Consider the following 23,767-nt stretch of genomic DNA (forward strand, 5'->3'; position numbering starts at 1 on the left):
CTTTGTGAATATCTGATATAGACAGTTTTGTGAGGGATTATGAAAGTATTGGGTTTCTACCATGCTGTTGTATGTTTCTGTTTAGTTAAACCCCTGACGACGCTTGTGTGAAACGCACCAACTGCATCAGGTTTGACGCCAGCTTGTACTACTGGATAAATCCAACATAGTATATGAAAAGACTGTTGCAAAGTGAGACAACCATAGAACTGGATTTTGAAGACTATATGCGTCACTCGATTACTGAAGAAGTGAAAGAATAGTGGATTCTGAAACGGATTGTGTGGTATAAACCATTAGACATTTGAACCAGTCTGCTCATTTTGGAATTCATGGGACATATGGGTATTGCCAGCAAAATATGCTGTAGCTTTTGAAAAAAGAACATTAATACAAGATATGTATGAGAACTGAAGCAGATGGCATGAGGGTATGGAAGTGATGTTATAGCTATCTGAGATTTAGTAACTGTAATAGGCATATGTATTGAGTTCATCACTTCAAGGGAAAGAGTGAAAGTGTCTTTTAAGGGGAAAGGATGTGTGTTAGTGAGTATGGGAGTGTATGTTTGTATATGATTGAGGTATTATTGGTAAGGGGAAACTGTACTTAATATATATTGGATTTGCTAAAAGTTGTTTGAAAAATTAATGAAATTGTCTAGAAAATAAAATGTGTAGTTACTTTTGAAGGGAGTTATGAATATTCATTGTGGATATCAATTCCCATTACCATATTTCTACCCTCTGTAAACATCATCCTCTCATTCATGTCCTTGCCATGCTCTTCCTCCCCTTCCTGGTTTCTCCCAAATGGTTCCACCATTCCCAGCATCTTCCTCTCTCCATCCTTCTGCCCTCTCCCCCATGATCTAGCATTTCTCCCTCACTCCCATTGTCCGGCATCTCTCCTCCATCACTCCCTTCTGCTCCTGGATCCAACATCACCCTCTTTCTCCCCTCTCCACCTCCTGTGTATCTTTTCCTCTTGCCCATCCTCCACTTGACCAACATCCCTCCCTCTCTCCCATTGACCAACATCTCCCCCTCCTTCCCTTGTGCCCTGGGTCCAACATATCTCCCTTCCCCCCTGGGTCCAACATCTCTCCCTTCCCCCCTCAACTATCATGCCCAATATTTCTCCCTTTCTCCTCTATGCACCATCACCCCCTTTCTCACCCCTCTCCATGCAGTATCTCTCTCTTGCTTTCTTGCTCCTCTCCACCCCTTTGCCATATCTCTCCCCTCCACCCCATATCCAACAATGTTTCCCCTCTACTTCTCTCCCTCACCCCCCATTGTCCACATCTCACTTTCTTTCTCCCTCTCTTGTGCTCCGAGTCCAACATCTCTCCCTTCCTCCCCTCCACCATCATGCCCAATATTTCTCCCTCGCCATGTAACATCTCTCCCTCCCCTCCCATGCAGCATCTCACCCTCCCTCTCTCGCCCTCCCATGCAGCATCTCACCCTCCCTCTCTCATCCCTGTGCAACATTTCTGCTCCCTCTCTTGCTCCCCTCATGCAGCAACTCTCCTTCCCTCTCCCCCCTCCCCCTGCATAATCTCTTCTTTGTTTCTTCCCTCATCTCACCCATCCCCACAACACTCCTTGCTTCACTTTAGCGGTGTGGATCCTCGGAAGCTGCAGTGATTCCTATACTCTGCCTTCCGCTAACCCGGAAGCCTCCCCTCTATTGTGTCCCACCCAGGCAGAGAAACAGGAAGCTGCAGCAAAGGAGAAGCATCCAGGTTAACAGCAGGCAGCATATACGAATCGCTGCTATTACCTGGGCCCCATTGGAAGACAGCAACTTAGGACCAAGGAAGTCCAGCCTGTTCTGCCAGCGCTGTCAAGGTGCAACCACTGCTGGCTGGGCCCAGGCCCACCCGTGGCTATGTCCCTAATTTAGCTTATGAATTTAAGCCAGCCATTATAGCTTGTCTATATAAAAGCTGAAAAGCACTTATCCTACATTTTTATTATTTTTTGACAAATGTTAGACATATTGCATGAAAATAACTCATATAAGTGAAGTGCTTCCATGGCCCTTTCCAATTTCTATTAGTTTACATTCTGTTTTGGGTTTACGTAATAAGCATGTTTGCAGATAAAGTGTTACGAGTTCCACAACCTGTTTGCACAGATGTGAAAGTCTATTTTACTGTGAAATCTCCCATAGCCTTGGTGAGGCAAGACTTCCCGATCTACTATTAGTGATCTGTAACATGCCATTGACATCATCCGTGGTACCTGACAATTGGAAGGTGACCAATATAACACCAATATTTATAAAAGAGTTCCAGGGGTGATTTGGGAAATTATAGACCAGTACTGATGTCAGTGCTGAGTAAAATGATAGAAACTATTATAAAAGAAGAAATTTACCAAACACATAGACAAACATGGCTTAATGGGACAGAGTCAACACAAATTCAGCCAAGGGAAGTCTTGACTCACCAATTTGCTATATTTCTTGAAGGTATGTAATAACCCAAGTTGGCTGCCCTACAGATTTCTTCAAGAGAAAAAACTCCAGTATTTGCCCAATAGGTTACCAGAGCTCAAGTAGAATGAGCATGCAGGGAAATTGGCGATCGTCTGACCGCCAAAATGTATGCAAAGGCAATCACGTCCTTAACCCAAAGAGATACGGTTGCCCTAATTCTGTCCCAAAAGAAGAACAATAAGATGATACAAGCATTGAAACTCATTAGTCACCTGCAAAATAGTGATGCAAGACCCTCTAAACATCGTAGAATTGTAAAATCCTTTGGATAATCTTTCGCTTGAAAGGAAGAAAACTAGTCTGATTGAGATGGAATGGCACAATCACTTTTGGCAGAAAGGAAGGAACCGTATGGATTGTCACGTCAGACTCAGAAAACCCAAGGAATGGATCTCTACAGGACAACGGCTGGAGCTCTGAAACCCAATGGGCCAAAGACATAGCAATAAGAAGGACAGTCTTCAGAGTCAGATCCTTCACCGAGGCCTTCCGCAAAGGCTTAAATGGTGTGTGTTGCATAGCCATAAGAACCAAGCTAATGTTCCACTCTGGACAAGAACATTGGAGTGGAGGCTTGAGACAACCCCTCGTAAGAAATTTACAAAATCCAGATGTTCCACGAGACAAATTCGAATTGCAACCTCTGTAAAAAGCCAGAGCTGCTATCTGTACTCGAAAGGAGTTATAGGCCAAGCCTTTCTGAAAACCTTCTTGCAAAAAAGGCCGACTGACAGAGACCATGCCTGGCATGAGCACCATGCTTCAAAGGTGCGCCATACCTGAGCATACACAACCGTAATAGAGCACTTCTGTGCCTGAACAGTGGCAATGACCATGACCGAATAACCTTTTTCTCAACCTCTACCAGGCATTGGCGTAGCCAAGGATGGGCCTGGGTGGGCCTAGGCCCACCTACATTTGGGTTCAGGCGCACCCAGTAGCAGCACACCTATGATGTGGCTGGCAGGGATCCCCAAGCCCCACCAGCCGAAAACTCCCAACAACTGTTTCTCCTGCATACCTTGTAAATAGTAGATCTTTGCCTGCAGTAAACAGTGACTGACACATACTGCTCGCACTAGCCCCACAGCCTTCCCTCTGACATATTTTTGCCTTTGTGGAAACAGGAATTTGCATCAAAGGGAAGGCTATGGGGCCAACATGAGCAATGTGTATTAGCAGATTTTCACTGGCAGCGAGCAGCAACTATTTAAAAGGTATGCGTGCGGGGGAGGGGGGATGTTTGAGAGACCATATGGCATGCAGACGACAGAAGGAGAGATCAAAACACTTGTGGGACAGGATGGAGTTCTGCCCACCTATCTTGGGCCCAGCTTACCCAAAATTGGGTGTCTGGCTACAACCCTGCTGCCAGGGGTGCAGCCATAGCTACCAGGGGCATAGCCACACATTTTTTTAAATAAAAGCCATTTCTACATGTAGAAAATAACTCACACACAGAAAATGTGTTAAGAACTTATATTCAAAGTGGTTAAAAGGGAAAATCCTTTTTACAAATTGCGATAACATAAAAAAAAGCTACAGGACATAGAACTTGCATCTACATATTCCAAGGCAGTGAGTGGGAACTTATAGGGCATGTACAAGTCCATGCATGCATAAATCAGTTCAATACAGGAATCTAGGAGACGCCCTTTACTGGATGCAAGCGACTCGGGAAGGGATGGGAGTTGCACCCTTCCTCCAGGCATCTCTCAGACAACCCCAACACAGGGATTCAAAGAGACTGAAGCCAGACAAAGGTATCAATATGTCCTAGAGGCTGTTGCTCAAAACTAACACCAGTGTTAAAAAAAGCTGTCAGTGACTGATTTGCGCATATGTTATTGTGTGCAAAATTGCTCAAAGGGCTTGAGCTTGGGTGTTAATGAGTACATTAAACATTGCTGCAAACGCATTAATGGATGCAAATGAGGTCGGTTAGTATTCCTTCCCAATGCACAGAAGAAAATAATGTCCAATAGTGCCAAAACTTACTGCTAGGTCAGGGGCAGTGTAGATAGTTTTCAGATTTCTTATCAATTTTTCACATTCCACTATGTTTTGTTTTTTTTTGTCTTTTGCAAGGAAGCCCATGCAAGTTTGAGCACTGCTAATGAGAACAAAGCATGTGCACAAGTCTTCATATTCAGTGGTTCCATTCATTTAAATTGCTACTCTCAGTATACATGGATAAAGTGCTGTGATTGCCCGTTATTCTAAAAACAAAATGAATAAAGTGATACATTTTTTTTATTGAACTAACTCAGGGGTAGGCAACTCCGGTCCTCGAGAGCCGCAGCCAGGTCAGGTTTTCAGGATATTCACAATGAATATGCAGGAGATAGATTTGCAAGCACTGCCTCCATGGTATGCAAATCTATCTCCTGCATATTCATTGTGGATATCCTGAAAACCTGACCTGCCTGCAGCTCTCGAGGACCAGAGTTGCCTACCCCTGAACTAACTTAATCCATATAAATGGTAACTTCACCAATACTGTATACAAGGTGGACCTTTTATTTAGTTGGTCTAAGTCAGTGGTTCCAAAACCTGATTCTGGAGGCACCCCAGCCAGTCAGGTTTTCAGGATACCTACAATGAATATTCATGAGATAGATTTGCATGCAGTAGAGGCAGTGAATGCAAATCTCTCTCATGAATATTAATTTTAGGTATCCTGAAAACCTGAATGGCTGGGGTGCCTTCAGGACCAGGTTTGGGAACCACTGGTCTAAGTTATCTTCAGAGTAGCTTAATTTCATGTTCTACCTGCACCTATGCTAGCCCCCAGTCTGCCCTTAAATCTGCCTCCAAGTCTATGAATGCGTTTTATGCATAAAATTATTTGTAGAAATGGCACAAAAAAAAAGAAAAAAAAAGATTATAGATCAGCATCAGTGCCAATCAATTCCTGGTGCTTTAGTTAACATTTACCGCTTTGGTGATGAACCACTGTTAACTAGCACTGTTCAGGAAGTCCTTGCTTCAGTAATCAGACATCAGTGATCATCCCCTGATCTACTGGTGCGTGGGTGTGGTGACCTCTACTTGCAGCGATCTGGCTGCATGTAAAGGTCAAACCAAAAAAATGGAAACTATCTTCCACAAAACAGTACAGAAGTGAAAGATGCCACACACACAGTGTCAGCTGGAGCAAAGCAAAAGTTTATTATCAAAAACTGCAGAGATATGCTGACATATTGACCCAACACAGACCATGTTTCGGCAATCCTGCCTTCCTTGGAGGTCCATCACTATCAGCAATAAAACACTCACACTGTAACCCACTCAGATGGGATAAAAAGAGACAAAATCTTTAAAAGTGCTTATAATACAAAAAATGTCAGCTGACCCACACTCTCAAGGGAAGCAGTTTTTTGTGCTGTTGCTGCATGTGAAGGTCACCACACACATGTGCCAGTAGATCAGAAAGAACAAGAGACAGCATGAGCCTATCTGACCCATAATCTGGGCTGAAGTCAGTAGGCAGAGCTTGCTGCCACATTGTAGAAGTTTACATTTAGATACAGTAGAGAGGTGTGGAAGCCGTGTTAGTCCACTCAAGGTTATCAATAGAAATCAAACAAAAGAAAACATGGAAAAGAAAATAAGATGATACCTTTTTTATTGGACATAACTTTATACATTTCTTGATTTGCTTAAGACAAGATTTAACCTGCACAGACATCACATGAAGATAGCCGGTGCCAGTCAGGTTCCCACCCCTGTGGGCCAACACTTTACAAGACCAGAACACTGCACCAGTGATTTCATAGTAAGAATCCTGAAAGGTAACTTTAAAACAATACAGGAACGTAAGACCTTTGAAGTCAGAATGATTGAATATTTTGACACCCAACAGAAAGGACTTAACAAGGATCTGGGTTTTCTAGCCCATTATAAACCATAAAATTGTATTTCTCTGTTGATCACCCTCCTCTCACCTACCCACACCCATTCTGTTAGAATATCAAAGAAATGCTTTGATGTCCCCATGTATACTTCCTACCCACCCCCACCCTGTCAGACTGTCAAAGTAATGCTTGGATGTTTCACTTATATATACTATCTGCTACCACATTTGCTTATTTCCGATCTGATGAAGAAGGGCAACCTTCGAAAGCTAATCAAGAAATGTATTAAGTTATGTCTAATAAAAAGGTATCATTATTTTCTTTTCCATGTTTTATTTTGTTTGATTTCTATTGATAACATTTAGATACACAAATGGATTATTCTGTTTTGAGCATGTTTCAGTGACAAATGGTTTTATAAATCAAAATAAGTATTTTGCTTCATGCAGATCTTTCATTTGTTTAAACATAAGGTAATGGGCTATAAGCCCTTACTGCAGAGCATTGGTTTTCTTATATTTTGTTCTTGTGCTGATTTGTACTGTGCCAAAACTGAAAATTATCTCTTCTTTCTGGCGGATAATAAAAGGAGCTCACTGTGAACACTATCCACCCTAAAAGGTTGTTTTGTGGCGGTATATCAGGAATTGTGATACTGAATAAATAAGTGTATGTTTGTGTCCCTAGTCATGCATCCAAAGTTTATATAATCCTTTCAAGAAAGCCAGTTAATTGTTTAACTTATCAGTGAAACATAACCACAGAGGCATGGTATGGTCGCATTTGCAATATGGGTAATACTATTTTTGAGTTAGTCTTCATTGGACCAAACTTGCTTTTCTTGTGTCATCACCATCCTGTTGGTGCCTTAAAAGGTGGAGGATAAAATATTTTTTTTTTTTTTAATTTTTATCCTACATTATCTCAGGCAAACTTGGGTTCAATGTGACTTACATTTGAAAATACAGAGACAGAATATTAGAATTCAGTAACATAATGGGAGCAAGAAGATGGATATGTCTGAAATATTTAACAAAGTTGAGATTAGCATATATACCTAACTAGGCATTTAAAAGTCTGTCCTTTAATGATGCCACATGTTCAAAACTCATAGCTATAAGTAGACAGTTATTCAAACATTATCTCATGCATACACCAGAACAGGCATCCATATACTCATTGAAAAGGTAAACAACAACTTCTACAGAGTACATCCAAAACGTAATGCTTATTTCCTCATTTCCATCTTCCAAAATTCTAGATAGCAGATGTACAGATCAGTAGGACCCACAGCATTCCAAAATAAGTAAAGTCATAAAAAACACAGTTTATACCTAATTGTTCAATCACCCATAGTTTTCACCTTTGCATTTAAAAAGCAATACCATATGCATGTAAGGTCTGGATAAATGAATTAAAGCCATCAAAGCTTTAAGCAAATGATCTAAATATGTAATACTTGGTAGCAATAATGAAACAGTGATGGAATATTCACATAGTGGGCAGCCAACAGATTTATTTTCCACTGAAAATAATTAACTTTGTATTAACGTGGTGAATAATAGTGTGCTGCTTGCTATTTTGTATTTTGGTGGTGTATTGTTAGCCTGCATAATAAAATTACACTTGCAGATATTTTCCTAGCATAACTTTCATTAACAAAAGCACATGATTTCCAAATGAGTGGAGGAATAGCCCAATGATTAGTGCAATGGCCTGAGAACCTTGGGAACCAATTTTGATTGTCACTGCAGCTCCTTGTGCCTCTGGGCAGGTCACTTAACCTTCCATTGCCCCAGGTACAAAAATAAGTACTTGTATATAATATGTAAACAACTTTGATTGTAACCACAGAAAGGTGGTATATCAAGTCCTATTCCCCCTACTGGATTACATTTATACGTGTGACCTGACAAAATGGAGAAGATAGTTCTGTTCACGAAGCTTCTTAACACAGACCGCTCTATTTCAAAACAAGAAACCTGAGAAAGGGAAGCTACTGGGATAGCTGGATTTTATATATTCCTGTATGACAGTTACGTTGCAAGACTTCGTTCTGTTTCTGTGAGTTTGACGTCCTGCACGTTGTACGTGCAGGACTTCAGACTGTCAGAAACCAAACAAAGGGAAAAGACTTCGGCTGGTGGGGGTTGGGGTCCCCCGCCAGCAAAGGTAGGCGACGGCGGGCCGAGAGGGTCATCGGCAGGGGGGGGGTCAAAGTTTTGGAGGTGTCGGCAATGGCGTGCGGGTTGGGGGGGGTCAGTGTCGGCAATGGTTGGCTGGCGGGCGGGGGGGGCGTCGGTAGCACCGGGGGGGGGGCTAAAATGTGCCCCCTCACCTCGGCTCTGGACCCCACTACCGTTGAAGTCTGGCTACGCCACTGGTTGAGGGCATTGTGCTGTTTGGGTGACCAATAATTTTCTCTATTTTAGTGTGGAAAAAACTTCAGTTTGTTTTATGTACTTATTGCCATTTTTCTAAGATTCAGTATATTAATGAGTGAAGAAATATTTTCTCTGATTCATTTTAAATGTATTACTCTGCATTGTGTGCCCCCTGTCCACTCCACCAGGGCTGTGCATAGGGTCTCTGGTGCCCCACTGCAGACTATCAGTTGGCACCCCCCCCCACCCCCGGTGTGGCATAAGATGCAAAGGAAATAGGAGCTGAAAGATGGAGTGCATCTTTGTGGGATTGCTGAACAAATAGAGGGTTTACAACCACTTAGCTTTTCGTGCTTTCATGTTCATGAAATTAGTAATTAAATCTTTGATATCTAACTGGGCACATATATCATTCTCAATAGCAATCATGGCAAGGCTTACAAGCCTTTCTTGCGAAATACTTGATCACAAATAATCCTATATAATAATACTCCTCCCCCTGTGTTACAGCATACTGCACCCCCCATTCCGCGACCCAGTCGACCCCCCTTCTCGGCGAAAACCGTCCCCCACCGCCGTCCAGTACCTGTGCTGATGGGGGACTCCAACCTCCGTCAGCCGAAGTCCTGTGCTGGCCTTCGTGCCGTTGCTTCTTCAATGATCTTCAGTTCAAGTTCCTCTGCGTGCGTCTGATGTCAGATGCACGCAGAGCAACTTGGACACAAAATCATTGAAGAAGCAATGCCTCGAAGGCCAGCACAGGACTTCGTCTGATGGGGGTTGGGGTCCCCCATCAGCACAGGTACTGGACGGCGGCAGGGGACGGTTTTCGCCGAGAAGGGGGGTCGACTGAGTCACGGAAAGGGGGGGGTGAAAACGGAGGGACAGCAGAGTCTGGAACAGCAAGGGAGGGAGGGTGGGGGATGGCCTTGCTAGCGCCCGTTTCCTTCCCTTTTGAAACGGGCATTTTTTTACTAGTTTTTTATGATTTTTAACCGTGAAAATGATCGCTCACCACTTGCCACACTGACAGGAATTGTCAGCAATATTCTTAGAAACAAATTGCTATATATTGCAAAATAATATAGCAGATGTAAATTCTCAAAGTGGACATATTCCAAACACTAAAATGAAAATAAAATGATTTTTCTCTACCTTTGTTGTCTGGTGACTTTCTTTTTCTGATCATTGATAAGTCTCTGACTCTAAAGTTTAGCAATATCATTAAAGCAAAATATATTTTCACATATCACAGACTCTTCCCTATCCAAGGAGAATCTTTTATATAAAAACAAACACCAAAAAAACAATCAGATTTTCACTTACCAGCTCTTCTACACTACTCAGCTAAACTTCCTCTGAAACTACTGTTGGAACCATCAGCCAATTAAATGGCTTTTAGCTGTAGCTATCGGGTTACCTGATAATTATGCAAACATCATTGCAGTCATGCCCTCCTCTCGGTGTACAAGCTCAGAGAAAAAAACAAACAAACTTTGAACCACTTACAGATTTTAACAATTACACTATTTAGTTTTTATTTCTCCCCAGTCTCACTTGCACACCTCCTGCCAAACCTGGCTGTTCTCTTTAATTTGAATGTTGTTCAAGCTCACCCTGAATGAGGAATTCGTCCCACACCAAAGACATAAATAGCACTGGTTGTATTCTTTCAAACAACTTCAGCAGAGCCTACCTGCCTCAGTGAGCACTGTGGTCGAAGAGGGGAGGGCAGGGGAGAGAGGAAAATCACAGCTTCAGGTAAAACATTTTGCAAGTGAGCTGACCTCAGGAAACGGTAGGTGCCCTCCAGAGGTTGGTGCCCCCCTGCGGTGCTTACCCCGCTTACCGTGGTAGCACAGCCCTGCACTCCACTCAGTACTTTATACTTCCTTTTTTTATGGGGACGGGCGGGGATGGAGGAGATCACTCACGGGGACGGGTGGGAACGGAGGAGATTACTCACGGGGACGGGCGGGAACGGAGGAGATTACTCACGGGGACGGGTTAGATTCTGGCGGGGATGAGCGGGGACGGGTTTGATTCCGGACGGGTCGCATTTCTGTCCCCGTGCAACTCTCTAATGTACTCTTAAATGCCTTTGTGAATTTTTGTCACTAAAAGATGACAAAAAGAGTAAAAATACAATTACCCATTTACAAATTTTGGATTTGTGTCTCAAAGATACTGATATGGCAACCCCACATCTATAGCGGCTCCAGATACTTCTGGGTTACCGCCGCCTTATAACCTCTCAAATCCTACCTGTCCCACTGAACCTACTGAGGTAACTCCGGGACTGTATCCGGACCTACAAGCCACAGTTATCGACTCCTCGTTGACTGTAGCTGTTGGTTATAAAGCCTTACCACCCAAAACTACTGTACAGCAGAAAAAGGTTTCTCTACCGGCACCATCTGAGTCTACTCCGGTGCATCTCCCTGCTACACCCATGCCTTGTAAGCCTAATAATCCTTTTGTGTTTCCGCCTGCTGCGCCACAAAAAGAGACCACTTATAGTTACCTTTCTGGTGCTGTTGCTCTCACACCCCTTACAGACCCTGCGAGTTATTTTTCCCAATTGGAAAATGAAGCCCTTCACAATCCTAAGTATCATCATATGTATGGTGATCACATCCCTTTTGAGCACCTCACCGCTCCTGCTGCGGTTTCCAAAGTACCTACAGAACTTAAACAGGAGGGATCTGCTGGAAACCCTCCCTGATGCCTTATTCAATTCTTTTTCTGAGAAAGAACAAACACCTTTAGCTAATTTACATTCTGCGATTTCTGCAGTTTCACACATATCTGAGGAATTAATGAAAATCAATGAGCAAATCCATAGTAGTCCCGTATTTACCCGCCTTCAAGCGGCTAAACAGCGTGATCTTCCATGAGATGAACTGAAAAATTATCTCCCAGAATTTGAGGCATTAATGTTACCCACAAACCTCACTCCTAAACAATATATTGTCCAGAAGGAGGGTACTGCTTTTTACATGGACCCCTAGGTAGATAATCTGGCTGGATGGTCAGAACAGTTATACCCACAGGTTGATTCCTATCCCAGAATAGGATCACTTGTTCCTTCTCATATGACTCTGGCACGTAAATGTATTTGTTAAGGTTTGGGAGATCCTAAGTGGGACTACGCTTATATGCAGAAGTGTCTCCTGGTTTGGGAAAAATATGAACAAAAGCCCAAACCTGTTCAATGTTGTCTTCTGTTTTATGGCAAACCTGATCCTGCCAATGGAGGAGTTGCCCCTGCTAAGTATATCCATTGCTCTTTTGTGGACATTCATACCATTGTTCAGCAACTACCCCCGATTAGTAAGGGTGCCTCCCCATGGATTACTATTTTTGAGAGACTTGCCGGACACTATAAACTTTTTCATGGTGACATCAAAGCAGTTCTGGCCAAGCTGCCTGGTGTCAAAGCGGACACTGTAATTGCCCTTGCAGGATTAGATCAAGTTTCTATGGGAAACTCTGATTATTATGGTGTCTCCTTTGATATACATCGAAATGCTATTTGGGATACCATGAGGCATATTTTCAAAGCACTTAGCCTCCCAAAGTTCCATAGAAACCTATGGAACTTAGCTTCCCAAAGTGCTTTGAAAATATGCCTCCATGTGTCTCTTGTTTCCAACCCAGAGGAATTTTTCCTGTCTTATGAGTATGCGCTGGGATCCAACGAAGGACAGTATTGAAGTTTATGAGTCCCAGTATATTGACAACTGGAAGTCTGACACAGAACTTCATTATTTGGACCCGAATGTTTCACCTTTATTTTATCAAACCTTGCGAGATACTCTTCCTCCTCCTGTTAAATCTAAACTTGATTCCATCCTTGCTCTGGAACTCAAGCCATGGTCAGAGATTTCCATGCACATTTATCATTTTGCCCGTCATTTTGAGAAAGAATGTAAGAAGTCCCAAGACGACATGCTAAAAACCCAACAAAGATTCTATGCCATACAATTGTCTAAAGACAATATCCCTGTACCTAAATCTCCTGCTCTATTATACTGGTAGAGTATGCCCAGTTGTTAGAGGGAGAGCTGTGTCCCCTATGTGAGGCCAACCTCTCAACAGTCCTAATCGGAGAACCAATATAGAATGCAAGTACGGCCATTACCAGGATGAATGTAAAGTTCCCCCATTTAATCACAATTCTACTACCTCTCATTCTTACCTACAGTGGGACACTTCTCAGACAGTACAAGAGTTTTGTCAGAGATCTGCCCAACAGCCACAATGACTAATGGCTAATCTCCACATAGCTGTGGGAACCTCTGAACCCATGGTTCAAGTGAAAGTTAACGGAACTTATGTCCCTTTTCTTTTGGATACTGGAGCTACAGGCTCTATTCTTAACTCTTTGCCACCTTCTGTGACCCTCTCCTAACATACTCTTTCTACTCAGGGCTATGAGGGACGGAAGACCAAACAACAGCTGGCATGGTTAAAAAGTGAGGTGAAGGAAGCTATTAGAGCTAAAAGAAAATCCTTCAGAAAATGGAAGAAGGAACCAACTGAAAATAATAAGAAACAGCATAAGGAATGTCAAGTCAAATGCAAAGCGCTGATAAGGAAACCTAAGAGGGACTTAAAAAAAAAGATTGCGTTAGAGGCAAAAAACACATAGTAAATTTTTTTTAGGTATATTAAAAGCAGGAAGCCGGCAAAAGAATCGGTTGGACCGATAGATGACCGAGAAGTAAAAGGGGCGATCAGGGAAGACAAAGCCATAGCAAAGAGATTAAATTAATTATTTGCTTTGGACTTCACCGAGGAAGATTTGGGTGGGATACTGGTGCCAGAAATGGTATTTGAAGCTGACGAGTCGGAGAAACTTCATGAATTCTCTGTAAACCTGGAGGATGTAATGGGGCAGTTCTACAAACTGAAGAGTAGCAAATCTCCTGGACCGGATGGTATTCATCCCAGAGTACTGATAAAACTGAAAAATGAGCGTGCGGAGCTGTTGTTAGTAATATGTAATTCATCCTTAAAATCAAGCGTGGTACCAGAAGCTTGGAGGGTGGACAATGTAACACCGATTTTTAAAAAAGGTTCCAGAGGAGATCTGGGAAATTACAGACCGGTGAGTCTGACGTCGGTACCGGGCAAAATGGTACAGGCTATTATTAAGAACAAAATTACAGAGCATATTCGAAAGCATGGATTAATGAGACAAAGTCAACATGGATTTAGTGAAGGGAAATCTTGCCTTAGCAATCTACTACATTTCTTTGAAGGGGTGAACAAACACGTGGATAAAGGTGAACCAGTTGATATTGCGTATCTGGATTTTCAGAAGGCATTTGCCAAAGTACCTCATGAAAGACTCCAGAGGAAATTGGAGAGTCCTGGGATAGGAGGTAGTAACCTATTGTGGATTAAAAACTGGTTAAAAGATAGAAAACAGAGAGTAGGATTAAATGGTCAGTATTCTCAATGGTAGTTAGTGGGGTTCCCCAGGGGTCTGTGCTGGGACCGCTGCTTTTTAACATGTTTATAAATGACCTAGAGATGGGAGTAACTAGTGAGGTAATTAAATTTGCTGATGACACAAAGTTATTCAAAGTCATTAAATCTTAAATCGCGGGAGGATTGTGAAAAATTACAAGAGGACCTTATGAGACTGGGAGATTGGGTGCCTAAATGGCACATGACACTTAATGTGAGCAAGTGCAAAGTGATGTATGTGGTAAAGAGGAACCCGAATTATAGCTACGTCATGCAAGGTTCTATGTTAGGAGTCATGGACCAAGAAAGCGATCTAGGTGTTGTCGTTGATGATACGTTGAAACCTTCTGCTCAGTGTGCTGCTGCGGCTAAAAAAGAAAATAGAATGTTAGGTAGTATTAGGAAAGGAATGGAAAACAAAAATGAGGATGTTATAATGCCTTTGTATTGCACCATGGTGCGACCGCACCTCGAATATTGTGTTCAATTCTGGTCGCTGCATCTCAAAAAAGATATAGTGGAATTAGAAAAGGTGCAGAGAAGGGCGACGAAAATGATAAAGGGGATGGGACGACTTCCCTATGAGGAAAGACTAAAGCGGCTACGGCTCTTCAGCTTGGAGAAAAGGTGGCTGAGGGGAGATATGATAGAGGTCTATAAAATAATGAGTGGAGTTGAACGGGTAGATGTGAAGCGTCTGTTTACGGTTTCCAAAAATACTAGGACTAGGGGGCATGCGATGAAGCTACAATGTAGTAAATTTAAAACAAATCGGAGAAAAATTTTCTTCACTCAACATGTAATTAAACTCTAGAATTCGTTGCCAGAGAATGTGGTAAAGGAGGTTAGCCTAGCGGAGTTTAAAAAAGGTTTGGATGGCTTCCTAAAGGAAAAGTCCATAGACTTAAATGGACTTGGGGAAAATCCACTATTTCTGGGATAAGCAGTATAAAATGTTTTGTACTTTTTTGGGATATTGCTAGGTATTTGTGATCTGGATTGGCCACTGTTGGAAACAGGATGCTGGGCTTGATGGACCTTTGGTCTTTCCCAGTATGGCAATACTTACGTACTTATGTAATAAAACTGTGTCCCTCACCCATCCTGTCACAATGTCATTTAATGGATACACGACTACAGCTTCACTACTCTATTCTTCATCTTGCCCTGTTAATTTACTGGGACGAGACCTCCTTTCTGTTTTTCAGGTTTCACTTTCTTTTCATCCATCATTTAGGGATACTCATCCTGAGTTTTCCTTTCTGGTCGATGATGATTTAGAGCAGTCTTTCCCTTCTGTTCCTATTGATTTCTGGGCTACGGATGATCAGCCTTATGGTCATCGCTCCCATGTCTCTCCTCATAAAACTGAATTAAAACCAGGATGTACAGGACCATGTGTACCCAATATAATTTGTCTGAAGCAGCTAGAGCTGGTTTACAGGACGAGATTGATTCCCTTCTGCAACATGGTATCATTGAGCAGAGTACTTCTTCCTATAATACCGCATTGTACCCTGTGCCTAAGCCTAATGGTAAGTGATGCATTGTTCGTGATCTTCATGCCCTTAATGACCGGGTTCAACCTCTTTATCCCTGTGTTGAGAACCCTGAAACCCTTTTACAGCGTACTAGCTTGTCTGGCTTTTTTTCAGTACTAGATCTCTCTAATGCTTTTTTGTCCATCCCACTCCATCTAGTCGCCCCCTAACAGCCTTTTGCCATGAGGCCCAATCCTATCAATGGACTCGCCTTCCCCAAGGGTTTCTTGATAGTGTCAGCTTTGTGAGTCCCTGTGCCGAGCAGTGATCCCGGGTATGAGGACTTCAGCCCCGGATTGAGCTTGGCAGCCGAGCAACCCCGAAGTTCACCTGTGGTGACCACCATTCCCCGGGAGTTGAGCCCCCAGGTGTGGGCAGGTGGCCGACAGGACTTTCACAAAGAGGCCAGGAAAGGGGCGCCCAGAGAGAGCAGAAGGAAGAAGTTCAGGAGCGGGTCACAACAGAGTAATAGGCAGTAGGCTAAGGAGTGTCTTGGGTCCAGGCAGGAATACAGGCGGGTAACTGACCCAGGAGTCACCAGGTCCAGGCAAGATATTCAGTCAGGCAGTAGATAGGAGAATAACCAGGTTCAGGCAGGCAGCAGACAAGAGAGTAGCCAGGTCCAGGCAGGATATCCAGGCAGGCAGCAGACAAAAGAGTAACCAGGTCCAGGCAGGGAGCAGACAAGAGAGTAACCAGGTACAGGAAGGGTCTTTACAGGCAGGCAGCAAACAGAAGAGTACGCTGAAGCTGAAGCAATGAGGCAGAAGGAAAGCATCCCAGAAATAGTGCAGGCTTTCTGACGTAGACAGGGAACCAGCTGAAGAAGAAAGCTTCCAAAGGTCAGGTAGGCAGAGAGAAAATCAACACAGGTGCGTGGTAGCAAGGCAATTAAAGAGACTGGAAGCCAGGCAGAGAGAGCAGATCCAGGTGCATGAGAGAAAGGCAATCAAGGAGCCTGCAGCCAGAGAAGTACACAGACATTGCTCAAGGCTGAGCCAGTCAAGTGTGTGTGTTGCCAGGACCCTTCGCAGCCCGAGAACACCGCTTGCGTTGAGGTAGGGGACATGACAGTATCCCCTCCTTAAAGGCCCCCCTCTGCCTGGGTCTGGGTTTGGATGGGTAGCTAGCGTGGAACTCTTGGATTAGTTCTGGGACATGGACATTAGCAGCTGGTTCCCCCGAATTTTCCTCAGGACCAAAGTGTTTCCATGAAAGCAAGTAGAAGAGTCATTCTCTTTGGTGTTTGGAGTCCAGGATCTCCTCAACTTCGAACTCAGGGTCCATTTCAGTATCAGCCATGACAATTTTCTTTGGTTCTGGATGCCATTTCAAGAACAAGAACGGCTTTAGTAAGGATACATGTTATCAATAGAAATCAAACAAAATAAAACATGGAAAATAAGATGATACCTTTTTTATTGGACATAACTTAATACATTTCTTGATTAGCTTTCGAAGGTTGCCCTTCTTCATCAGATCGGAAATAAGCAAATGTGCTAGCTGACAGTGTATATAAGTGAGAACATTCAAGCATTGCTATGACAGTCTGACAGGGTGGGAGGATGGGGGTGGGTAGGAAGTATGCATGGGGACATCAAAGCATATCATTGGTATTCTAACAGGGTGGGTGTGGATAGGTGAGGGGAGGGTGATCAACAGAGACATACAGCTTTATGGTTTATAATGGGCTAGGAACCCCAGGTCCTTGTTAAGTCCTTTCTGTTGGGTGTTAAAATATTCAATCATTCTGACTTCAAAGGTCTTACGTTCTTGTATGGTTTTAAAGTTACCTTTGAGGATTCTCACTGTGAAGTCACTGGTGCAGTGTCCTGGTCTTGTAAAATGTTGCCCAACAGGCGTGGGAACCCTGCTGGCACCAGCATTGTTTATATGATGTCTATGTAAATTGAATCTGTCTTAAGCATCTGGCCTGTTTCTCCAATATAGCATCCTTCATTACATTTTTTACACTGAATGATATATACCACATTGGAAGATGAGCAAGTGAAAGATCCCTTTATGTGAATATCTTTCCTTTGTGGATGACTTTGGGGTCCTGTGAAATATTTTGGCATAGTTTGCAACTGGATAAATTACAGGGAAGTGTGCCCTTCTGTTCCTTTTCAGTCTGTGAAGGAAGTTTACTTCTGATTAGCTTGTGTTTTAAATTGGGTGGCTGTCGGAAGGCCAGTACTGGTGGGGATGGGAATATCTCTTCAGTAATTCATCCTCCTGGAGTATAGGTTGTAGATCTCTTATGATTTTCCTCAGTTTTTCCCGCTCTGGATTGTATGTCACTACAAGCGGGATTCTGTCTGTGGATTTTTTCTTTTTGTACTGTAGCAGATTCTCCCTGGGTGTTTTGAGGGAGGAGGCAATATTCTTGGAGATTATTTTGGGGTTGTAGCCCTTCTGTTTGAAGGATTCAGTCAGGGTTTTAAGGTGTCTGTCTCTGTCCCCTGGGTCAGAGCAGACACGGTGGTATCTTGTGGCTTGGCTGTAAATGATGGATCTTTTTGTATGTGAAGGATGGAAGCTGGAGTTGTGGAGATAGCTACATCTGTCTGTGGGTTTCTTGTATACAGATGTTTGTATACAGCCATCACTGATTGAGACCGTGGTGTCCAAAAAATTGACTTTTTCTGGGGAGTAGACAATTTTGAATCTGATTGTAGGATGGTATGTATTGAATGCAGAATAAAATTGTTTCAGAGTTTCTTCACCCTCCGTCCAAATCATAAAAATGTCATCGATGTACCGGTAGTATTTTAGAGGTTTGGTCTGGTGTGTATTCAGAAATGTCTCTTCCAGCTCAGCCATAAAAAGGTTGGCATATTGGGGTGCTGTCCTGGTGCCCATCGCAGTGCCCATTATTTGCAGATAGATATCATTGTTAAAGTGGAAGTAGTTGTGAGTTAAGATGAATTTGATTAATTTTGTGATAGTTTCTGGTGAGTATTGATGGTCCAGTGTGGATTTTTTTAGGAGTCTTCCACATGCAGCTATGCCATTCGCATGTGGAATGTTGCTGTATAGTGATTCTACATCCATCGTGACCAGAAGGGTGTTAGGTGGTAGTTGCTTGATATTTTTCAATTTATTCAGAAAGTCTGTGGTGTCTTGTATGAAGCTGTTAGTTTTGTGTACGAGAGGTTTCAGAATTCCCTCTATAAATCCAGATATTTCTTCCGTGAGTGTGCCAATACCTGATATGATTGGTCTGCCAGGGTTTCCCAGTTTGTGGATCTTGGGTAGCATGTAAAATGTGCCTACGGAAGGTTGATTTGGTATGAGTTTCTTCAGGTGAGGTTGCGCTTGTGTAGGAAATGTTTTGATAAGGTCTTTCAGCTGTTTTGTGTAATCCTGTGTGGGGTCCTCAGTTAGTTTCCTGTAGTATTTATTGTCTGAGAGCTGTTTGTGCCCCTCTTCAATGTATTTTTGTATGTCCATAATTACCACTGCGCCTCCTTTGTCTGCGGGTTTGATGATAATGCGTTCGTTAGTTTTGTAGGGTTCTTATGGCCGCTCTTTCTGGTGGGGTAAGATTGTACAGAATTCTTTTTTGTTTGTTGGAGAGTTGTGATTTAACCCTATGTCTGAAACTTTCTATGTAGTTATCCAGTTTGTAGTTTTGTCCCTCCTGAATACACACCAGACCAAACCTCTAAAATACTACCGGTACATCGATGACATTTTTATGATTTGGACGGAGGGTGAAGAAACTCTGAAACAATTTTATTCTGCATTCAATACATACCATCCTACAATCAGATTCAAAATTGACTACTCCCCAGAAAAAGTCAATTTTTTGGACACCACGGTCTCAATCAGTGATGGCTGTATACAAACATCTGTATACAAGAAACCCACAGACAGATGTAGCTATCTCCACAACTCCAGCTTCCATCCTTCACATACAAAAAGATCCATCATTTACAGCCAAGCCACAAGATACCACCGTGTCTGCTCTGACCCAGGGGACAGAGACAGACACCTTAAAACCCTGACTGAATCCTTCAAACAGAAGGGCTACAACCCCAAAATAATCTCCAAGAATATTGCCTCCTCCCTCAAAACACCCAGGGAGAATCTGCTACAGTACAAAAAGAAAAAATCCACAGACAGAATCCCGCTTGTAGTGACATACAATCCAGAGCTGGAAAAACTGAGGAAAATCATAAGAGATCTACAACCTATACTCCAGGAGGATGAATTACTGAAAGAGATATTCCCATCCCCACCAGTACTGGCCTTCCGACAGCCACCCAATTTAAAACACAAGCTAATCAGAAGTAAACTTCCTTCACAGACTGAAAAGGAACAGAAGGGCACACTTCCCTGTAATTTATCCAGTTGCAAACTATGCCAAAATATTTCACAGGACCCCAAAGTCATCCACAAAGGAAAGATATTCAACATAAAGGGATCTTTCACTTGCTCATCTTCCAATGTGGTATATATCATTCAGTGTAAAAAATGTAATGAAGGATGCTATATTGGAGAAACAGGCCAGATGCTTAAGACAAGATTCAATTTACATAGACATCATATAAACAATGCTGGTGCCAGCAGGGTTCCCACGCCTGTTGGGCAACATTTTACAAGACCAGGACACTGCACCAGTGACTTCACAGTGAGAATCCTCAAAGGTAACTTTAAAACCATACAAGAACGTAAGACCTTTGAAGTCAGAATGATTGAATATTTTAACACCCAACAGAAAGGACTTAACAAGGACCTGGGGTTCCTAGCCCATTATAAACCATAAAGCTGTATGTCTCTGTTGATCACCCTCCCCTCACCTATCCACACCCACCCTGTTAGAATACCAATGATATGCTTTGATGTCCCCATGCATACTTCCTACCCACCCCCATCCTCCCACCCTGTCAGACTGTCATAGCAATGCTTGAATGTTCTCACTTATATACACTGTCAGCTAGCACATTTGCTTATTTCCGATCTGATGAAGAAGGGCAACCTTCGAAAGCTAATCAAGAAATGTATTAAGTTATGTCCAATAAAAAAGGTATCATCTTATTTTCTTTTCCATGTTTTATTTTGTTTGATTTCTATTGATAACCTTAAGAGTGGACTAACACGGCTAACACACTCCTCTACGTAAGGATACATGAAAAGCATTGTGGACCTTGAGATTAACGGGTAATTGGAGGCGGTAGGAGACTGCCCCCACTCGGGATTGTACAGCGAAAGGGCCAATGTACTGGGCAGCAAACTTGAAAGAGGGTAAACGGAGCCTCAAGTACTTGGTACTAAGCCAAACTTTCTGTCCCGGTTGAAATGTCGGTGCAGCCCGTCTCTTTCAATTAGCAAAAAGCTTATACTTAGCAGCAGCTTGTTGTAGATGATATTGGACTTTACTCCAAATGTCCCGGATATCTGTGAGAGTCCGTTGAAGCTATGGTAAGGTTTGGGTCAGAGGAATTGGAGGAGGCAGTTGAGGATGGCGTCTGTACACTGTAAAGAATGTGGAAGTCCAAGAGGCGAAGTGGAAGCCATTGTTATAAGCAAATTCTGCCCAGGGGAGCAATGTAGACCAGTCATCCTGCCAGTGATTCATGTACATATGCAGAAAAGTCTTGAGTGTTTGATTGACCCGCTCTACCATCCCATTGGTCTGCGGATGATATGCGGAGGAAAAATGAGTAGTGACACCAAGAGCAGAACACAGCGCTCTCCAGAACCTGGATGTAAATTGGGATCCTCGGTCACTTATGATCCACAGGGGTAGACCATGCAAAAGGAATACATGTTGAATGAACTTCTTGGCAAGAGTACCGGCTGAAGGAAGGGATTGCATGGGGACGAAGTGAGCCATACGGGAAAACCGGTCCACTACCACTCAAATGACCGTGTGACCCTGGGACAGTGGTAAGTCGGTAACAAAGTCCATGGATATCTCTTGCCAAGGAAGCTGTGGAACTGGTAACGGCTGTAAACATCCCCACGGCTTGTCAGGAGAGGATTTGTTTTGGGCACAGACGGGACAGGTGGAAACAAAATGCAAAATATCCTGAGCCATGTGTGGCCACCAATAGTACTGGGAGATTAAATGATAGGTTTTGCGGAAGCCAGAGTGACCAGCAAACATGGACCTCATTTGAGAACTTTTTTCCTTTTTTCCCTGGCCTGGGGTGGAATGGAGGTCTTAGAGGTGGCTGAAGTTATAGTTGCAGAGGCGATACAGGCCGAGTTTAACATAGGATAGGATTCCTCGGGCTCTTCGGAAGGATTAAAGGCCCTGGAGAGAGCATCAGCTTGAACATTCTTTTCGTCAGGCCTAAATTCCAAACGGAAATCAAAACGGGCGAAAAAAAGAGGCCAACTGGCCTGTCGCGGATTCAGTCTTTTAGCATCCTGGAGATACAAAAAGTTCTTGTGGTCAGTGATCACAGTGATGGGGTGCAAGGCCCCCTCCAGAAGGTATCACCACCACTCCTGGAGTGCCAGTTTTAGAGCCAACAACTCCTGGTCCCTGATGGTGTAGTTTCGTTCCGCTGGGGAGAATTTCTTGGAAAAGAAAAAACAGGGGTGTTGCTTTCCGGAATCAGTGACTTGAGACAGAATCGCCCTGGCCCCCAACGACGAGGCATCCACTTCTAAGGATGCCTTGTTATAACCGGACTCTGAAGTACTGGGGCAGACAAAAGGGCTTGCTTTAGGGCAGAGAAGGCTTCTTGAGCCTCAGGAGACCAGTTCTTCACATCAGCCCCTATTCTAGTAAGTGCAGTCAAAGGGGCAGTGATGAGGGAATATTGCCGGATGAACTGTCGGTAGTAGTTGGCAAACCCCAGAAAGCGTTGCAGAGCTCGGAGACCCTGGGGCATAGGCCAGTCCCAGATGGCTTGGGATTTAGTCGGGTCCATCTGGAGATCTTTGGACGAGACAATATATCCTAGAAATGGAATAGACTTGGTGGAATGAGCATTTCTCTAGTTTGGCAAAGATACGATGATCTTGGAGGCGTTGGAGAATGGTGCGTACGTTAGTTCTTGAGCAGAGGAAGAGAACACCAGAATGTCAGCCACATAAACAATAACTGAAACATACAGGAGATCCTGAAAAATGAATGAAATCTTGGAAGACTGCAGGAGCGTTGCAGAGGCCAAAAGGCATAACAAGGTATTCAAAATGTCCCTCGTGGGTATTGATAGCAGTCTTCCACTCATCTCCGTGCCGGATTCGGACCAGGTTATAGGCGCCTCGAAGATCTAGTTTTTTTAAAAGTTGAAGCTCCCTGAGGACGGTCGAATAATTCTGGAATAAGGGGAAGCGGATATCGTTTTTTAATGGTAATTTTGTTAAGGCCCCGGTAGTCAATACAAGGTCGCAGAGAGCTGTCCTTCTTAGTTACAAAGAAAAACCCGGCCCCTGCCGGAAAGGAGGAAGGTCTGATGAAGCCCTTTTGGAGGTTCTCTTGGATGTATTTCCACATGGCCTTTGACTCCTCCTGAAAGACAGTATACAATCTGCCCCGGGGAGGTGTCTTGCCTGGGAGTAGCTCAATAGGGCAGTCAAACAGGTGATGAAGAGGGAGAGATTCTGCCTCCTGGGCGTTAAAGACATCCTGGAAGTCTTGATATTCCACTGGAAGACAAGCTTCACAGGGACGGAGGATCCCAGGGAAGGCCGAAATAGTTTTCCTAGGGGGATCCACTGGCGAAAGACATGAAGAAAAGCATTGGGAGCCCCAGCTGCCAATATCACCTGTGGTCCAATTGATAATGGGTGTGTGCTGCCACAACCAGGGTAGACCCAAAATGACAGGATGGATGGCCTGGGGAAGAACCAAAAGTTTAATCTCTTCTTGGTGTAGTATTCCGACTTGCATCTGTAATGGTTGTGTAACCTGAGTAATGGCATGGGGCAGAGCTAGGCCTTGAATGGTGGTTACCTGCAACTTGGGTTTACAGGGGATCGAAGGATTCCCAAGTCGAGCTAAGAGGCTGGTGTCCACAAAATTCCCTCCGGCTCC

The 23,767-nt window shown here is 43.5% G+C and overlaps 1 protein-coding gene across 1 annotated transcript in view; it reads left to right on the top strand.

Annotated features, from left to right (window-relative positions):
- Positions 1–4,248: 4,248 nt before the first annotated feature.
- The window catches only part of SLC25A38 (solute carrier family 25 member 38), an 85,789-nt gene continuing 66,270 nt past the window's right edge, over positions 4,249–23,767 (top strand). The window contains exon 1 of the mRNA XM_030206906.1: positions 4,249–4,271. The gene's annotated coding sequence lies outside the window, so the exon portion shown is untranslated. The remainder of the gene's footprint in view (positions 4,272–23,767) is intronic.

Source organism: Microcaecilia unicolor, chromosome 1 (assembly GCF_901765095.1).
Source record: "Microcaecilia unicolor chromosome 1, aMicUni1.1, whole genome shotgun sequence".
Taxonomy (NCBI): Eukaryota; Metazoa; Chordata; class Amphibia; order Gymnophiona; family Siphonopidae; genus Microcaecilia; species Microcaecilia unicolor.